Consider the following 16,424-nt stretch of genomic DNA (forward strand, 5'->3'; position numbering starts at 1 on the left):
GGTTGGGAAGCACAGATAGAAATTAGGAAGTAGCCTTCAAAACTGCCTGTTGCTCTGCTAGAGAAAGAGGTATGAGGTAGATATGATAGAGGGATGAGGGAATGAGAACTGAAATGGCAAGGTGGGGGTTGGGGGAGAGAGGAAAAAGGGACTCTGTGTGTGGTTAATCAGCAGCATTCATATCTGGAGGTTATCAAGCCTGTTGTGTAATACTCTTAACTAAGCTGGCTATTTCCAAAAGCACCCCTGCCTCTGTGTGCAGGGCCTGTAGGCAGAGGAGGAGGTTCAGCTCTTGTGTGAAGCAAGACCTGATTGCTGGCCAGGCCTGGAGAAGCATTTTATCTAAAGCACCTACGAGGAGATTGCTCAGGGAAGAACCAGAAGTAGTTGCCACCTAGAAGGAGTCACTAGAGTAGATCAAGTCTTTTCTCTTCTATTTCTAGTGTTATAGGAGAAAGGAGACTTATTCCTAGCTGCCAACAAGGCACAGACTGTCCATGTTTAAATTCTTGAGAAAATAAGTCTAGTTGTAACAGTATGGTAACAGGAGGAAAATGGGCTGAAAACCCTCAGACAGTCCCCATGCTGCCATGCTTCACTTTGGGGTGGAGACTTGCAGGCTTAAGTTATGAGATGGAAGCTTTAAAGCAGTACCTGAAGCTAGTGGGGGCTGATCAGAGATGGCCTTGTAAGGTGAGCATGAGCTATGCAACCAGGTCTGTGGAATGCTGATGCTCTTTGGGAAGGCACAGAGTAACTTGGGCTCTCATGTAACCACCCCATGTGTCTCCTCCAGCAGGGCCATCACTGATTGCCAGGGGCATGAGGCAAGGATGAACTGGGATGGCGTGGTGTGGGCAGGTCAGCTCAGAAGAGGCAGTGCTCCTTCCAGCACAGGTAAGATACTGCCTCACCTGGGATCACAGCATGGGGGGGAGGGGGTGAAGCTTTCCCTGCTGGAGATGATGATTTGCACATATGACTTTGCATTTCAAAGCCTCATTCTTCCTCCTCTCTTACCAATGAAAACTGGAAGTAATTGTACACATTGCAGGGGAAAAAAAATCATTTTATTCCCAGAGGTGTAGATGAATTGATTCAGCCCAGGAAAAAGACCTGGGCACTGCTACAGCCAGCTCCCTGAAGGCATCTCGTCGGTGTAGGGGTCTGATCAAAAATGCAAATAAGATCTTAGGAGGAGCAAGGGATGGGGAAAGGGTGGAAAGTAGCAAAGAAATATAATGTTGTTGTGATGCAAATGGGTAGTGCCTTCTTCTCTGAATATGACACCAAATAGTCATTTCTGCTCCCCCAAATGGTCTTGCAGTTCTGTTGGGTGTGCAGAGCAGCATGAAAATAGTGATCAGGGTGTGGAAAATGCCCCTGTCAGGGCACAGCACAGGGCTGACCTGATGTACCAGCCTCAGAGGAAGGCAATTGAAGCCTTGCCTCTCCCAAAAAGGCTGTGGTGGTGGAAAGCAGCTCACCTGGAGCTCCATACTTGTGGGTAGCTGCTGACTGAGCTCTTCCTCTCTGGGTGGCTGTGGTGAATATAGCTCAATGTCTGTGCTGTGTGGGGAGCAATAGGTTTCAAGGAGAGATTTATCCTTTTCCCTGACCTCACCCATGACTTGCTGATGCTGTTTCGGGTCTCTCTCGCTGCTTCTGAAGCTTCAGAGAGAGCTGCTGTGAGAGGCAGAGCACAGTGAGTGGTTGTCCTGGCACTGCTGGGGTTGATGCAGCTGCTCACATGGCCTGTGTTGTGCTGACCACTGGATTTGGATGTGGGAGATCACTTTTTTTTTTTCCCTCTGTACCCATTGGGCAGGGAATATGGATGATGGTTTTGCTGTCTTCTGTAGTGCTGTACTTCTAGGCTTTTCTGAATCAGCAGTGGCAGAACCCCAGTCTTTGTGATGCTCTTGCTCCCTCCCCCTTTGGCTTTTCTTTTTGGTCATGATTTCTGGTCTTTTAATGCAAATCTTCAGTTTTCAGGGGTGTGTGAGGAAGTGGTTTGTGGTGGGTTGTGTTACAAGGAAGAGGTGGTCTTTGGAATGATCCATAGCTGCCCTAAACTGAAGGAGTTACTTGGGCTGTCTGTGCAGTCTCTGAGAGATGACCACCTTGAAGTGAAGCATTGCTCCTGGGGGGCTGTGTCTCTCTAGCTAGTAAGGCAGCCCTGATGACTGCAGCAGACTCACGAGGTAAGATATAGAGAAACTTCATCTCAGATGAACCCCAGAGCTGCCAGGTTCCCAGCTGCTATGGCAGATGGGACTGGGAAAGCTGTGGGCTCATAGCTGAACGTGGAGGCTGTCAGAGCAGTGCCCTAACAACTGAAAGCTTTGACTTGCAAAGCTCTGAGATATGGATCCTTTTGCATCCCAAATTGAGCACCCAACCACACGATACCCTGCTGATTAATTTGGTTGTGCCTCAGTTCCCCATCTGTACAAGAGTAATTCCACCCTTCCTCCCAGGCTGCTGTAAGGCAAATTAATGCTTGCAAGCCACTCAGATACTATGATAATAAATGCTGTGAAAGCCCAGGAGAAAATTAATAGCTCATTATTTAGACCAGGACTTCAATAGCATGCCATACACAGAGCTACATATTGAATGATGAGGATAAAGAAAAATATTGAATAGCTGCTCATTAAGAGAGGACCATCCATCTGGTGTATGGAAGGGGGCTCGTTCCTGCAGCACAAGGGGTCTGTGATGATCTTGCAACGTGTGTTGCAATGCATCTATGCCAGGGGAGTGGGCTTGGGTTATCCGTGCAGGCCAGATTCTGGCATTTTTCAAGTGCTTGACTGCAACCTGACTGCTCTTTTAACACTGGGGGTGGCTTTTAATATATAGCAAAGAGATAAAAATGCCAGTAGATGGCACTCAAGAATATGGAGCATCATTCCTGGGTGTGTGAGACCAATAAATGTGGTGTTGTGTACCACAAATGGCTTCCTCTGCACAGCTCTTACTATCCACTCTCCTCTTTTTCCCCCTACCTTTTTTTCTCCTGGCCTGGAAGTTTGATGCACAGAGTAAAGGAAAAAGAAATGTGTGAAGCAGCAGACGTTGTTCAGTGGTCTGGGTGCTCTTCTCTGATCTCAATTTTGTTTCTACCCTTTGGGTTTAAATTACTTAACAGTCTAGAAATCCAGGGCTGTGCTCTCCTCAGCTGACCTTTTTTTTATGCTTTGCTTACAGCTTGACTGTAAAATGAGATGAGAACTTCATTTGAAAGCTGAAGTTAATTGACCTAAATAGACTAAGAACCTTCTGTTTGCTTTATGATGGGGGGGGTGGGGAAGAAGGATACAAACCAAACCTGCATAACTCTCCTTCTTACACGTGCTACAGAGCAGAATGGTTTTCCTGGTGCATTTTCAAGCTGCTGGTGTTTACTAACAGTTGTTTTTGGTGTGGTACTGTCTGCAGAGCCCTGCAATCAGCAAGCTGTTGTACTCAGCACTGAGCTGCAGAGATGGGGAGGCAGCACCAACCTGGAGCAGCTTGGTTTGACTGGGAAAGACAGGGGCAGTGAATAAGAATCAGGAGAGGGTTAGGCTGTGGACAACCTGGGCTATGTAGAAAGCAAGCCCTAGGGCTGCTTTGATGCTTGAGTTGGTCCCAGAGCAGAGTGCTTTGCAGCCAGATTTCCTCTCTCAATGTATGGTGTTTCAGGACTGAGAAGAGGAATTTAGAACAAGGCTGTCACAGAAGTGAGTGTGGCCTTATCAGGAGGAGACCCACTGCTAGCTGGGGGTTGGAAAGCCATCTACTTCTGCAAATGCAGCTTAAGCCTGACCTGTAAGATCTGTGATCCCATCTCCCTGCTGTGAGTGCAACCCTAAGCTGCCACCTCCTCTGCTCTCCCCAGCCACAGCTTTTACCCAGCTCTCTACTCCATCTCATCAGCATCTGCTTTGAGAAAATCAGTCCTGATTCTACTCTGGGCAAGCAGATGCTCTTGTGCTGCTTTAGCCTGATTCAGTACAACCTGAAATGGCTGAAATCAGCATGAGGAGCACTCTGTCCATACCTGTGTCAGTGCAATGATTTTTAAAAGCTTTTTGGCTGCTTTCGTGCCATTTTCCTAATCCAGATGAGTCACTGGGCTAGGCTGAAGGATGCTGTGCTAAGAACTGCAGAAAAAAAGGACGAGAAGGTAAAGGGCACAACTCCTTGGAAAGCACTGGCTATGGGGCTGGGCTCTGGGCAATGCATTGGGATGGGAGGCTTTGATTTTTATTTCTCTTTTACCTCTGAGTCTGCTGGAAACCCATGGTAGGAGCTTGGTCAAACAGGATTTAACCATTTCCCCTCCATGTGCTGCAGTTTTCCTCTTGTAAAATAGTTTTGAGGACAGCCTGGTTCCTGTGTGAAAGCTCTTGCAGCTCTGAGGATGAAGTTTTCCTGTTTCCTGCATTCTTCAGGTGGCACAGGACACACATGACCACTGGGAACGAGACAGTGAAAAGAGCTCTAGGGTTTAGATCCAAAACACAGACATGTTTGGGTATGGTGTTTCAGAAACACGTTTGTTTTCAGCAAAACCCCCGATCTGGAGCTAATTTGCAGGAGCAGGGGTGGGTGGGAGCTGCTGCCTGTGGCTCTGCGTGGGGGAGCCCTCTCGTGGCAAATGCTGCGTGTGGCTGAGATGTTGGTGATGGCTCGGCTTGGCAGCAGGGTCAGAGTAGATAAATGGACAGAAAAGGATACAGATGTGTGGAGAGAGAGATGTGTGTCCAGGAATGAGTAATTCAGCAGTGATTTGATGCTTCAAAAGGCCTCTTTCAGTACAGTGCAATAACAGCAAATGACTTTGCTTCGCTTGGGAGAAGTCACACAGTGTTGAAGGACTGCCAATGCACTTCTAAGCTAGGGGGGAACAGAGTCATAGTGTTTTGAGTCTGAAGGTACCCATGAGGATCAGAGAGTCTAACTCCTGGCTGGCTCCTGTTACTTCTAAAGGGATAAAAGTTAAGCCAAGTACCTAAGAATGTTGTACAAGTTCTGCTTGAACACTCACAGGTTCGGGATGATGACCGCTAGCTTGTTCTAGTGCTTGGCCACCCTCTCAGCGAGGAGCCTTTTCATTAGAGCCAACATGACCTTCCCCTGACACAGCTGAAGCCACTCCCTTGCACCAGAAATAAAGAACAGCATCTTTCTCTCTGCTTTCCCCTAGGAGGAAGCTGTAGACAGTATTGAGGCCATCCCTAAGTCTGCTCTTCTCTAGGCTGAATAAACCAACTCTCTTTGTCTGCTCCTCACAAATCAAGCATTCTAGAACCTTCACCACCTTTATTACCCTCTTTTGGATGCAGCCTAATATTTTGATGTGCTATTTACCTTGTGGAGCCCAAAAGTACACATTGCACCCAATGCTGAGTTTAGTGGGACAATCACTTCTGCCGACTGGTTAGCTATACTGTTGCTGATGTAGTTGGACCTTCTGGCTGCTGGGACACCTTGAGCTTCTCATCAACCAAGCCCCTCAGATCTCTTTCTGCAGGGCTATGGTCCAACCTCTTGTCCTTCAATCCAAACATGCATTCAGGTTTACACAGTCCAGGTGCAGAACCTGGCACTTAAATCTGATGTAGTTGGGCAATCACACCCAGAGATCTAATCAAAGAATTACTGAGGCTGGAACAGACCTCTGAGATTAAGTCCAGCCTGTGACCTAACATCACCACATGGACCAGACCACGTTGCTGAGTGCCACATCCAATCTTTCCTCAAATATCTCCAGCGATGGTGACTTCACCACCTCCCTGGGCAGTCCATTCTGGTGTCTAATGACTCCTTTCCACGAGGAAGTGCTTCCTAGCATCCAACCTAAACCTCCCCGACACAGCTTCAGGCCAGGCCAAGTTGCCTGGAAGAAGAGCCTGACCACCACCTTACTACAGCTTCAGGTAGTTGTAGAGTGTGATAAGGTCCTTCCCAAGTCTCCTCTCTGTCCGTGAGGGAATCAAGTCTTCCTCCTAGTTTAGTATCATGGGCAAGCTTCACCTAGTGTGTCCAACTCCTGCCACCAAGTCATTGATAAACACACTGAAGAGCATGGACTCTAGCACCAAGCTTTGGAGAGCACTACTGACTGGCTCCCAGCCCGATGTTACCTCTGTTACTTCAACTCTTTGAGCCTGGCCCTTCAGGCAGTTGTACTGTGTAGGTGCCTAACTCTAGATGCTATCCAGAATATTACTGTGAGATAGTATCAAAAGCTTTGCTCAAATCTCACACCCAGTGCCTTGCCACTGGCCACTAGTTGGGGAATTTTGTCATCTTGGCATGTTAAGGCAGTGAAAGTGTCCCTTCCTGAACAGATGCTGGCTTTGTCCAGTGACTGCATTGTCTTTCAAGTGTTTTTCAATAACTCCTGGAATACTCTTCTCCATAATTTCACCAGGCACTGAAGTGAGACTGACAGGCCTGTAATTACCAGCCTTGTCTTCCTTGCCCTTCTTGAAAACTGCAATAGCATTTGTTAGCTTCCAGCTGACTGAGACCTCTCCAGGTTCCCAGGACTGTTGATAGATGACTGAGAGGTCTCACAATAACATTACCCAACTCTTTCAGTACCCTGGGACGAATCTCACCAAGCCTCATTGCCTTATCGAGTCCTGTGTCCAGTTCTGGGCCCCTCAGTTTAGGAAGGAGGTTGACTTGCTGAAACAAGTCCAGAGAAGGGCAACGAAGTCGGTGAGGGGTTTGGAACACAAGGCCTATGAGGAGAGACTGAAGGAGCTGGGATTGCTTAGCCTGGAGAAGAGGAGACTCAGGGGTGACCTTATTGATGTCTACAACTACCTGAAGGGAGGCTGTAGACAGGCGGATCTTGGTCTCTTCTCCCAGGCAGCCAGTACCAGAACAAGAGGACACAGTCTCAGGCTGCGCCAGGGGAGGTTTAGGCTGGATGTCAGGAAGAAGTTCTACACAGAGAGAGTGATTGCCCATTGGAATGGGCTGCCCGGGGAGGTGGTGGTGTCACCATCATTGGAGGTGTTCAGGAGGAGACTTGATGGGGTGCTTGGTGCCATGGGTTAGTTGTTTAGGTGGGTTGGATTGGTTGAAGGGTTGGACTCAATGATCTTGAAGGTCTCTTCCAACCTGGTTTATTCTATTATCTGCATTCAGTTTCAGCAGCAGCTCCTATACAAATGCAAAGTCTGCTGGGACCTTATCAATTCCCCAGTCACCACTCTCCAGCCTCAGGCTCCAGGCATCACTGGTGTTAAATGTAGAGGTGAAGAAGGAATCTAGTGTCTTCATCTCTTTGTGAGGTGCCCAGCCCCATCAGGTTGGGGATTGATTGACTACTGGTTGAGGAAGAGGAGAAAACAAGCCCAGAGCCCTGCTGTGAGGGGGATTGTGAAGGTGCATTAAGCTAACCTGCCAGCCAGGCCACCCCAAACCTCCAATCTGCTCAAAAAAGCTGGGCTAGGACTTGTACTTGTTGCTGCAGGGAGATGTCCCTGCGCTGGTAATTGAGATAATTACAGCCCCCTGGAACAGAGGGGAAATCGCTGGCCGGGGAGCGTCGCATGAGCTGGCAGCAGAAAACAGCTGTTCCCCACTACATTTACTCTCTAAGTGAAAGTACAACAGATGCAAAACAGCATTAAAATGGCAGCAAGGCTGTAAATACAGCTTCTAATTACAGCACCAGGTAATGTCAATCACCACCATCCAGATTTCTCCCAAGGATGCTCTGCAAGCAGGTGGGATGTATAAAGTCTTTTAAAAGATGGATTGGTTGGGGTTTTTTTTTCCCCCTTTCCTCCCCCTTTAATGCATTATATATAAGCCTGCTCACTTAGGACAGCAGAGGAGGATGTCACAGCCTCATTGCTTGGTGTATCTTTGGTATGTGGTGCTGAGAATAACCAGGGAGATGGGAATGGAACATTAAATGTAGAGAATTGGGGATGGAGAGAGGTGGGTGGAGGAAGCTGCCTAGTACAGGAATAGCGTGAGCAGGAAGGGAAAGGAAGGAGCTACAAGAGACAGCATGAGTGACAGGGAGAGAAAATAGCACCAAGGAGGGTGGCCCCAGCTGACTTCTTAGAAGTTACAGCATTTGCTATGGGAGAGGAGGGAACTGGGATCCTCCAGGCTCTGACAGTGCCTGAGTTGCCTGGGGGGTGGTATTGTAAAGGGTAATGGATGGAAATACTCTCCCTTCAAACACCCTGCTTTTATGACCCTGCCAACCACAGAAGCAGGTCAGCATCTCTTACAAGCTCTTACATCAGTTTCCCCTGCATGTTCTGCGGTCCTCCTCTTCAATTTGGACCATGAAAGTCTGAAGGAGTTTGACTTGTACTTAATGTTGTCTTCTTTTCCTTCTTTATTTATTTTAAACAACAATCACTCCTGTCTTCAGAGGTGATTTGTTTGGAGGGAGTAGGGAATGTAAGTTGTGTCAGGTTGGTGTCATTTTTGAGGTGGAAAGGCCTTTTCAAGAGATTATTGCAGCTTTTCCTGAAGTCAGGAGGATTGTGACTGCCCAAGACCTTGTGAGCCATAGCTCTTCCAAATTTCCTCTTGGCTCTGGGATCTGCCCTCTCTCTGGGATCCATTGGGTGCTTTGCAGCTCCAGATTTGACTTGTCTTGAGGCTGGGTGTTGTCTGTTAGGCATTCAGTGGTAGTATCATCCTGCTGGGAGTTAGGGCTAGTGGAGGGACCGGAGCTGTGGAGGCAGCCTGAGACACAATTTGGTGTAGAATGACAGCAGGGTGAAAGGTGATGTCCTTTAGCATAGGCACACCACTGCCTGCACCAGCAGCCTGTCTGGTCTGCATGGCCACTCTTCCAACAAAGTTGACTGGTGACTCCTGCCTTGCTTTAGGAGGTTGGGCATTTCATGGGAAGGTATGGATTCTAAAGTGATGTTTGGAGCCTGAACATATCATGGGGGGGGGGGGGGGGGGGGGGGGAACGGGGGGAACAGGACACAGAATGCATTTCCTTCTTTTCCTTCTTGTAAGTGTTCCTCCAGCTTTGTTTTTTATCTGCTGTTGGTGGCTGCTGGAAATACTATGTAGGCTCTGAAGCGAGCTCATAGAATCAGTCAGGGTTGGAAGGGCCCACAAGGGTCATCTAGTTCCAACCCCCCTGCCATGGGCAGGGACACCTCACACTAGACCAGGCTGGCCAGAGCCTCATCCAGCCTGCTCTTAAACACCTCCAGGGATGGGGCCTCGACCACCTCCCTGGACAACCCATTCCAGGGCTTCATCTCTCTCATAGTGAAGAACTTCCTCACATCCAGTCTGAATCTCCCCACCTCCAGCTGCATGATCCTTCAGGATCATCACATATTACACATCAGTATGAAGATCAGTGCCTGCCCAGAGTTTATTCCAGGTGCTGTTGTGTATTACAGATATTTCTGAAGCTGATGCTCAGCTTCTCTTCATTCTCTATAGCCCACCTGACCTGCCCCACAGCCCTACATGTAAAACTGGAGTGGCAGAAAGCATTGGCTGACGCCCCAGGGAAGGAGAGTGGCCTTCTCTCTGCCTGGAGAGCTGAGGGGAGACCCCGTGTGTACCCAAATGGGACATGCTGCAGCCTGGTATGGCTCTGCAGGGATGGGTGAGGAGCAGGGATGGGTTTGCTGCACGTGTTCTGGGAGAGCTGAGACACAGCCACAAAGCAGAAAATCTCCCCCTCTCTCCCCTCCCAATCAAATTAGGAGGCGAGAGCTGCAGAAAGTGCATTAACTAATCAAACTGTGATTCCAAATTGATTATTGCAAATTGCCAACCATAACAATTCTCCTAATGGCAGTGATTTAAAAATAAAATAAAATAAATAACAAAAATAGAGCCTCCATTAGGCACTGTGCTCACCCCTGCAGGCTGCCTGCACAGCCTGGGCCCTGTGCAGGGCTCTCTCTGCGGCTCAGGAGCCTTGGATTAAGCCCTCATCCAGGCTGTGCAGGAGCAGATGTTTGGCTTGCTGCTGGTTCTGGCCCCTTCCACCGTGGCCTGGCATGGTGCTGGCATGGCTGTGAGCAGCTTGGCTGTGGGCAGCATTGCCTGGCTTGATGGCTCCTGTTTCTTCAGCCTGGATGCGGGCAGCAGCCCTGTGCACCTTTTCCCAGCAGTTTCCCTGGCAACCAAGTCATCCTGCCAGCAGCCTGCACTGTCAGAAAATAAAACAAGGTGACACCACAGCTCCTCAAAAAAAAAACCAAACCAAAAACCCCAAACCAGCCCAGCCCCAAAACCAGCTCCAAACAACCCAACCCCTCACCCACCACCCCCCAAATAGATGCTGCCTCTTTTCTCCCACCCCAAACTGTTGGTCCCTTCCTCCCAGCTCCCAGCCTGGGTTTTTGCTGCTGCATGGGCATGCCCTTGTTCAGCAAAGAACAGAAAGTGCTGTAGTGTGGAGAGTGCCAGCCAGTTCAGGTGAATGCTGGAGATCTGGAGAGCTGGAAAACAGCCCCTGTGTGAGCTGGGAGTGTGGCCCTGGCTGGTTCCTCCATGTTTCTTCCCTGGCCAGCCCGGCAGCTTGGCTGTGGGTGTTAGAAGCATCTTGAGTAAGGAGTTTGAAGGCACCTGAACTGCCTCAGATCCTGATTTTTGCACCAATAACAGCAGCAACGTTTCCCCACTGCTGCAAATCTGGTGTAAGTGTCCATCACTTCTTGAGCTTCCCGTGCTGCTACTGTCATGGTGACTTTGTGCTGCCTTCAATGGACCTGAGACCTTCTCATGAAAGGGGTTCAGGCTGGTTCTGTGATGGAGAGCATGCTGGCTATGTGTTCAGTGAAGTGAAATGTTCCTGTTTTGTGGTGGCATGACTAAGAACACCTCTCTAGAAGGTGTGTGAGAGGAGTACATGTATTAGTGATCCACCTGTGGTTTTATGCCATTAACCCTGCTTGCTGTCCATAAGAGTAGGTCTCTACTCTTTCTTTTAGAGGCAATGAGTTGTTCTTGTTGGACAAAGCAGTAGATCATCTTCCCACTTTGTCTCTTTACTTCTTTCCAGCTCGTGCCTGAGCGGAGTATTTTCCCTCTGAGAGTGCTGGTGTTCCACCCAGGGCAGATATTTCCCAGCCTGTGTTTCTTTCCAGCTTTGTGGTAGTTCTTCCAAGCATGTGCGCTCCTCTAGGTTGTGCAAAGTAGCTCTGGGGACTAAATGTGACTGATTTATAACAAAACAAACAAAAAATTAGACCAGGTAAATCCATCAGTTGCACGTGCTGAGTGAACCATGTGCTTCTCCATCTTGTTTCTCTTTCTGAAGCAGTTTTGCTTTGATACCTGCCTCTTCCAGTGTTTGGATCAAACTCATCCAGTTGGTAGAGTTGTGTTTAGGAACACGGGTCCTATTACTTTTTTTCCCTGCTGGTGCCCCTGTTTAGGTCTGGGCTTTATTAATCCAGCAGCTCATAATCAGAAGTACTTGTGCCCACATTGCCTGATAGCCATGCTAACCCATTGGAGTTGAACCTAATCACCTTCTCTTTTAATTACCCCAAACATTTGATAACCTAGCTGTTCCTGGCAGTTGGACAGCTCTTATCTCTGCTTTCAAGGGAGTTTGTGCTTCTGGCTCAGGAACACCTATCTAATGTCAAGAAGATAATTTCTATGGAGAGGCTTATCCTGTTTGTGCAGGACAAGGCTTGGGACTATAGAGTTACCAGGTAGGTAGTGCTGTTTGCCTCTGTCCAAGCAAAATATTTCTAAGGTAGCTAAACCACCACTGCTGTCCTTGTCTGCTTATGTTGAGGAGCACTTTGAGGACCCCATCCTCTCCTTTCCTTGGGCCTGTTAGGTTTGAAGATCTCCTTTGTCTTTTTGTCTTCCTCAGCTAGAAAGCAAAGGCAGATGAACTGGTTTGCTGACCCATTTCTAATTGTACATATCCAGCTTCTAATTCCTGCTTTGGAAGGACCACACAATTCTTCCAATCACATCCTATCAAATGCTCTCCCTCACTTGTCAAATGGCTCATGAACTGTTCCTGCTCTCTGCCTAGGGCTCATCCATTCTGTTGCTTCAAGCTCTTTTGCCCTTGTAAGTGAAAGAGTGAGAGGGCAGAGTCGTGGAGAGCACAAGTCCTGGGAAAGTGGCCAGCAAGGTCATCACCACTTGTTTTTCCAGGTGTTTTGGTGTTGTATTTTCTTCTGTGGCTGCAGAAAGAATGGGGAAAGGGGAAAAGATGTGATGAAAAATGTGAAACAACAAATGCAACGTTTTCTGAGTGGAGAAGCAGAAAATATTTAGGGAGAATTCCAAATGTTTGTTCTGAATACAGAAAGCAGACCCCAGCTTCTGCATGTTGTCTGCTCTACTTTTTCTGCTTTTCTAGTAGTTCCATTAAAACCTCAGCGATATACAGAAGTCTATTAAAGGTTTTCAAGATGAAGCCAAGTTTGCTCATTATCACCAAGTGGCTGTATAAACAGAATGGATAGTCTCACTGTAGTTCTTAGTGGGAACATACCCAGATTGCTGACCCTACATCAGGACTAGCCAATGCTGCAGGGAGTGAGGGTGAATCTCTGAGCCTTCTGTGCTACAACCCTGTTTACAGAGCTGGCTCTGCCCCAGGCACCAGATCTGAAGTCCTTTCCTGGGGCAATTCTTCCAGTTTTAGTTCTGGAGATGCCCTGAGGAATATGCACTGAGGCTGCTCCTGCAGAGCTCTCCCAGGAGTCAGAGCCCAGCAGTTTTCATCTGCACTTAAGTCAGACTAATATTGCTTTTTTTAAACCTGCACTCCTCCTCCATGAACACATGAAGGGTGATGAATACCGTTTCTGGCAGTGTTTTGTCTCTCCTGTCTCTGTTAGGACTCTCTCACCTGTGAAGTACTAAGGGAAAGTGCTAAACCTTCCCTTCAGGCTGGGCACAGCCAGTGGGACTCCCAGGTGATGGGATGGGACCGTATAGCCAAATGGGTGTAGAAGACTGACTCTTGGAGAGACTTTTGTGGTGTTGTGCAAGACCTCTATCACTTTGCCTATGAAAATGGGAAGACAAATTTAGAGCTGTGTATGAGGCTTGCTCTATTGGATAGCAACAAAGCCAGCTCTGTCTCTTGGAAATGAAAAACAGGCAGCAAAAGAAGAGATTTGCTGGTATCTGGCAGTTTATACTGTCATTTTCCTTGGTCTATTGCCAAACAGATACAGTCTGTGCTTGGGGAAAACAAGGGGATGAGTCAGTCTTCTCCACTCAGGTTGTTACAGGCACCTCTTGTAGGCTCTAATTTAGGCTCTGCTTGGTGGATTTGAGCTCTCAATTCCACAATGTCCTACTGTTTGTGAAAGGACAGGCCCTGGCTGTAGGGTTTGGCCATGATCATGCAGTCAAGGCAAGTCCAGTTTATTGGAGGCTTAGAGGATGTTGGAAATGGAAATCTCCCTCAGCTGACCTGCAGGAGAACTGCCTATCTTGGAGTCAAAACTGCAGCCAAATTCCCCCTGTTGGGGACTTTTGCTCTCTAAAGTCATTTGATGTTGAGTCAGTAACAGGAGTGCTGTGAGTGTGGCTTGTACCATGGTTAGCTTCTTGTGCAAGGAGCATGGGGAGATGAGGATGCAGGAGGGATGGTTCTGCAGAGCTGTTTGCTGGCCTGGCTGTGGTTCATGGTACCACAGCTCAGCTGTCCAGCATCACAGGCAGGTTTGGTTCTGTGAGCAGCTGGAGTTGGTGCAGTGATCTGGAAACATTTTAATGGGATTGCTGGCCCTGCTCTCCCTGGAGTGTGGCTGCATATTGCTTTCCCTTTTAGGAAAAGTGTCAAGAGCAGTAAAATCCAGGAGAGATTTCTTAGGGATTTTTGTGCAAGCCAATAAGCCAGCAAGGCTGCCTAAGAAATGCAACCTCACAGCTGAGTCACGTTGCTGTATTCAGGTCATGCTGGACACAGCTGTTGGTCTTCTGAATTGTCACCCTGATGGGCTCTGGAGGGACCAGTGCCTGTGTTTCTGTGGAGGGGGACACTGCCCAGGCCTTGTACTACCAGCTGCCATCGTGTCTTCTGTGTTGTAGCTGATTCTTCTCTTGCTAAGAAGGAAGAATTGTTTTGTTTTGTTTTGCTGCCCCAGTTACATTTTCATAGAATCATGCAATGGTTTGGAATGGTTTGGAAGGGACCTTAAATATCAGCTAGTTCCAATGCCCTCGCCATGAGCAGGGACGCCTTCCTCTAGACCAAGTTGCACAACCTGGGTTGGAACACAAACCGTATGGAACATTTTGGTGGTAACCAGCTGGTAATGTGGCATAATGCGACCCTGCTGGGGTGCTGGTTACCTACACACAACCTAGGCCTGTTTGGCAATCTCCCTGGAAAAAAAATCTCCTTTGTAAACTTGTGGAGCATGAGGAGGGTCTGTCTGAGCAGGGTCTGTATACATGGTGCCCACCGTATGCCACAGCAGCAGACACACTCAAACTGCATGGTGCTGTGTGTCTGCAGAGGTGCTGCCCTGCTGGAAACAAAGGGGGGAGGCAAGCCTGAATCTTGGTCTGTGTGGAATAGAATAAACCAGGTTGGAAAAGACCTTCAAGGTCATAGTGTCCAACCTGTCAACTAATCCAATCCATCTAATCAACTAACCCATGGCACCAAGCACCCCATCAAGTCTCCTCCTGAACACCTCCAGTGATGGTGACTCCACCACCTCCCCGGGCAGCCCATTCCAAAGGGCAATCACTCTCTCTGTGTAGAACTTCCTCCTTACCTCCAGCCTAAACCTTCCCTGGTGCAGCCTGAGACTGTGTCCTCTTGTTCTGGTACTGGGTGCCTGGGAGAAGAGACCAAGATCCGCCTGTCTACAACCTCCCTTCAGGTAGTTGTAGAGAGCAATAAGGCCACTCCTGAGTCTCCTCTTCTCTAGGCTAAGCAATCCCAGCTCCCTCAGTCTCTCCTCATAGGGCCTGTGTTCCAAACCCCTCACCAACTTCATTGCCCTTCTCTAAAAGTTTGGATGAAAAAGTCTGGAAGTTTTGCTCAGGAAGCTTTATTGAGTACACTGCGATCCAAAGAGCTGCTGTGCAGTGTAACAAGAACAAAGTTCCTGACTGGCCAACCTGCCTAGAAAATGTACCCATTTCTTTTGAGATTAGTGTGCTTCCTTTGAGCTGGGCTGCTATTTATTTTTTTTTTCACATATACAATTGCAGTTGCTTGTGGATGGAAATAGGAAATTATCTCATACTGGGTATGATTTAAGGGAAAAAAAAAAGAAAGAAAAAGTTGCATTTCTCTCTTTCCAGCAGAGAACTTTATCTTGCCCTATTGAATTGCAAATAGCAACTCCGATGGAGTTGCTCCCCCCCCCCAAAGTAAAAAAAAAACATCATTTCCTGAGCTTAGTTTCTGCTAAAAAGCAGGTCTGAAAGCAAATTGTTGTTTTAATTAACTAGGTGGTTTGTAATCAATTCTACCCTGGCAGGGATGAAAGTGGCTATTTCGGTGTCAGAACTGAAAATACCAGCAGGAAAATGGCTTCTGTATCCAGACAAAAGAATTCTCTTCAAACACACACTCATGTCCAAAGCTAATCTGAATGCTAAACCCAAAAGATATTAAGAGGTTTGGAGGGTTTTTTTTCCTGTGTGTTTTACTTTTGTTTGGACACTTGTGCAGTTTAACTCTGTAACTACCTGTTTGTTATTTGGCTGAATTAAACCCTGCTGCCTTCGTTAGCATATACAAGAGCTTAGTAATACAATCAGGCATTAATGCATTCATTTTCTACTTGACTGCTCGTTCATTGAGATGTTAGTACATAGGAGGAATACGATCAGGGTGACTGTGGGATGAACTAATCAATTCAGGATGAATAATCCAAAAATACAGATGTCTGAGAGAGATGTCCTCAGTACAGACTGAATTCAGTAGAAGTGGAGAACAGCTAGAGGAGACCACAGCAAGGTGGTCAGCCCTGGTTTGAGATCCCACTGCCTCATTTCCCCAAAGAAGCCTTGGTCAGAGCTAACTAAGAGTCAGTTCAAAAGCTGCAGGTTGGATACATCTGGAGCAGCCTTCCCCTGCACACAAACCCCAGAGACTTTTGCTGAAACTCCAGAGATCTTTATTTGGAAGGGCTGAGTGCTGGCAGGGGAGAGCTGCCAGGGCTTCCTCCCCTGCAACTGCTCCTTTCTGTTTTCCTTTCCTCGTCCCAGCCTTTGCCAGGAATTTGCCATGTTTGGTTTTTCCCTTCTAGTTTTGAGCAGTTTGCTCTTACTGGTTTACTTTAACCTCTCCCTTGGGAGTTCTATGGAATCTTTCTCACTGCAAATAAGAAAACTGAGAGGAGGTATGGACCCGTGGCTGGGATCCATTTTAAGCCAGGACAGGCTTCAGAGGTGTGTAAAAGCCCTTGTACAGTGGTCAGAGTGGGTGCAGGTTGCTTTGTTCACAC

At 47.9% G+C, this 16,424-nt stretch overlaps 1 protein-coding gene across 1 annotated transcript in view; it reads left to right on the forward strand.

The window, feature by feature from the left end:
- Positions 1-879: 879 nt before the first annotated feature.
- Positions 880-16,424, forward strand: part of TNRC6C (trinucleotide repeat containing adaptor 6C) — a 339,338-nt gene continuing 323,793 nt past the window's right edge. Inside the window, exon 1 of the mRNA XM_068151425.1 lies at positions 880-897. The gene's annotated coding sequence lies outside the window, so the exon portion shown is untranslated. The remainder of the gene's footprint in view (positions 898-16,424) is intronic.

Source organism: Melanerpes formicivorus, unplaced genomic scaffold, assembly GCF_026170545.1.
Source record: "Melanerpes formicivorus ecotype bairdi unplaced genomic scaffold, bMelFor1.0.p_v2 SCAF_21, whole genome shotgun sequence".
NCBI classification, from domain to species: domain Eukaryota; kingdom Metazoa; phylum Chordata; class Aves; order Piciformes; family Picidae; genus Melanerpes; species Melanerpes formicivorus.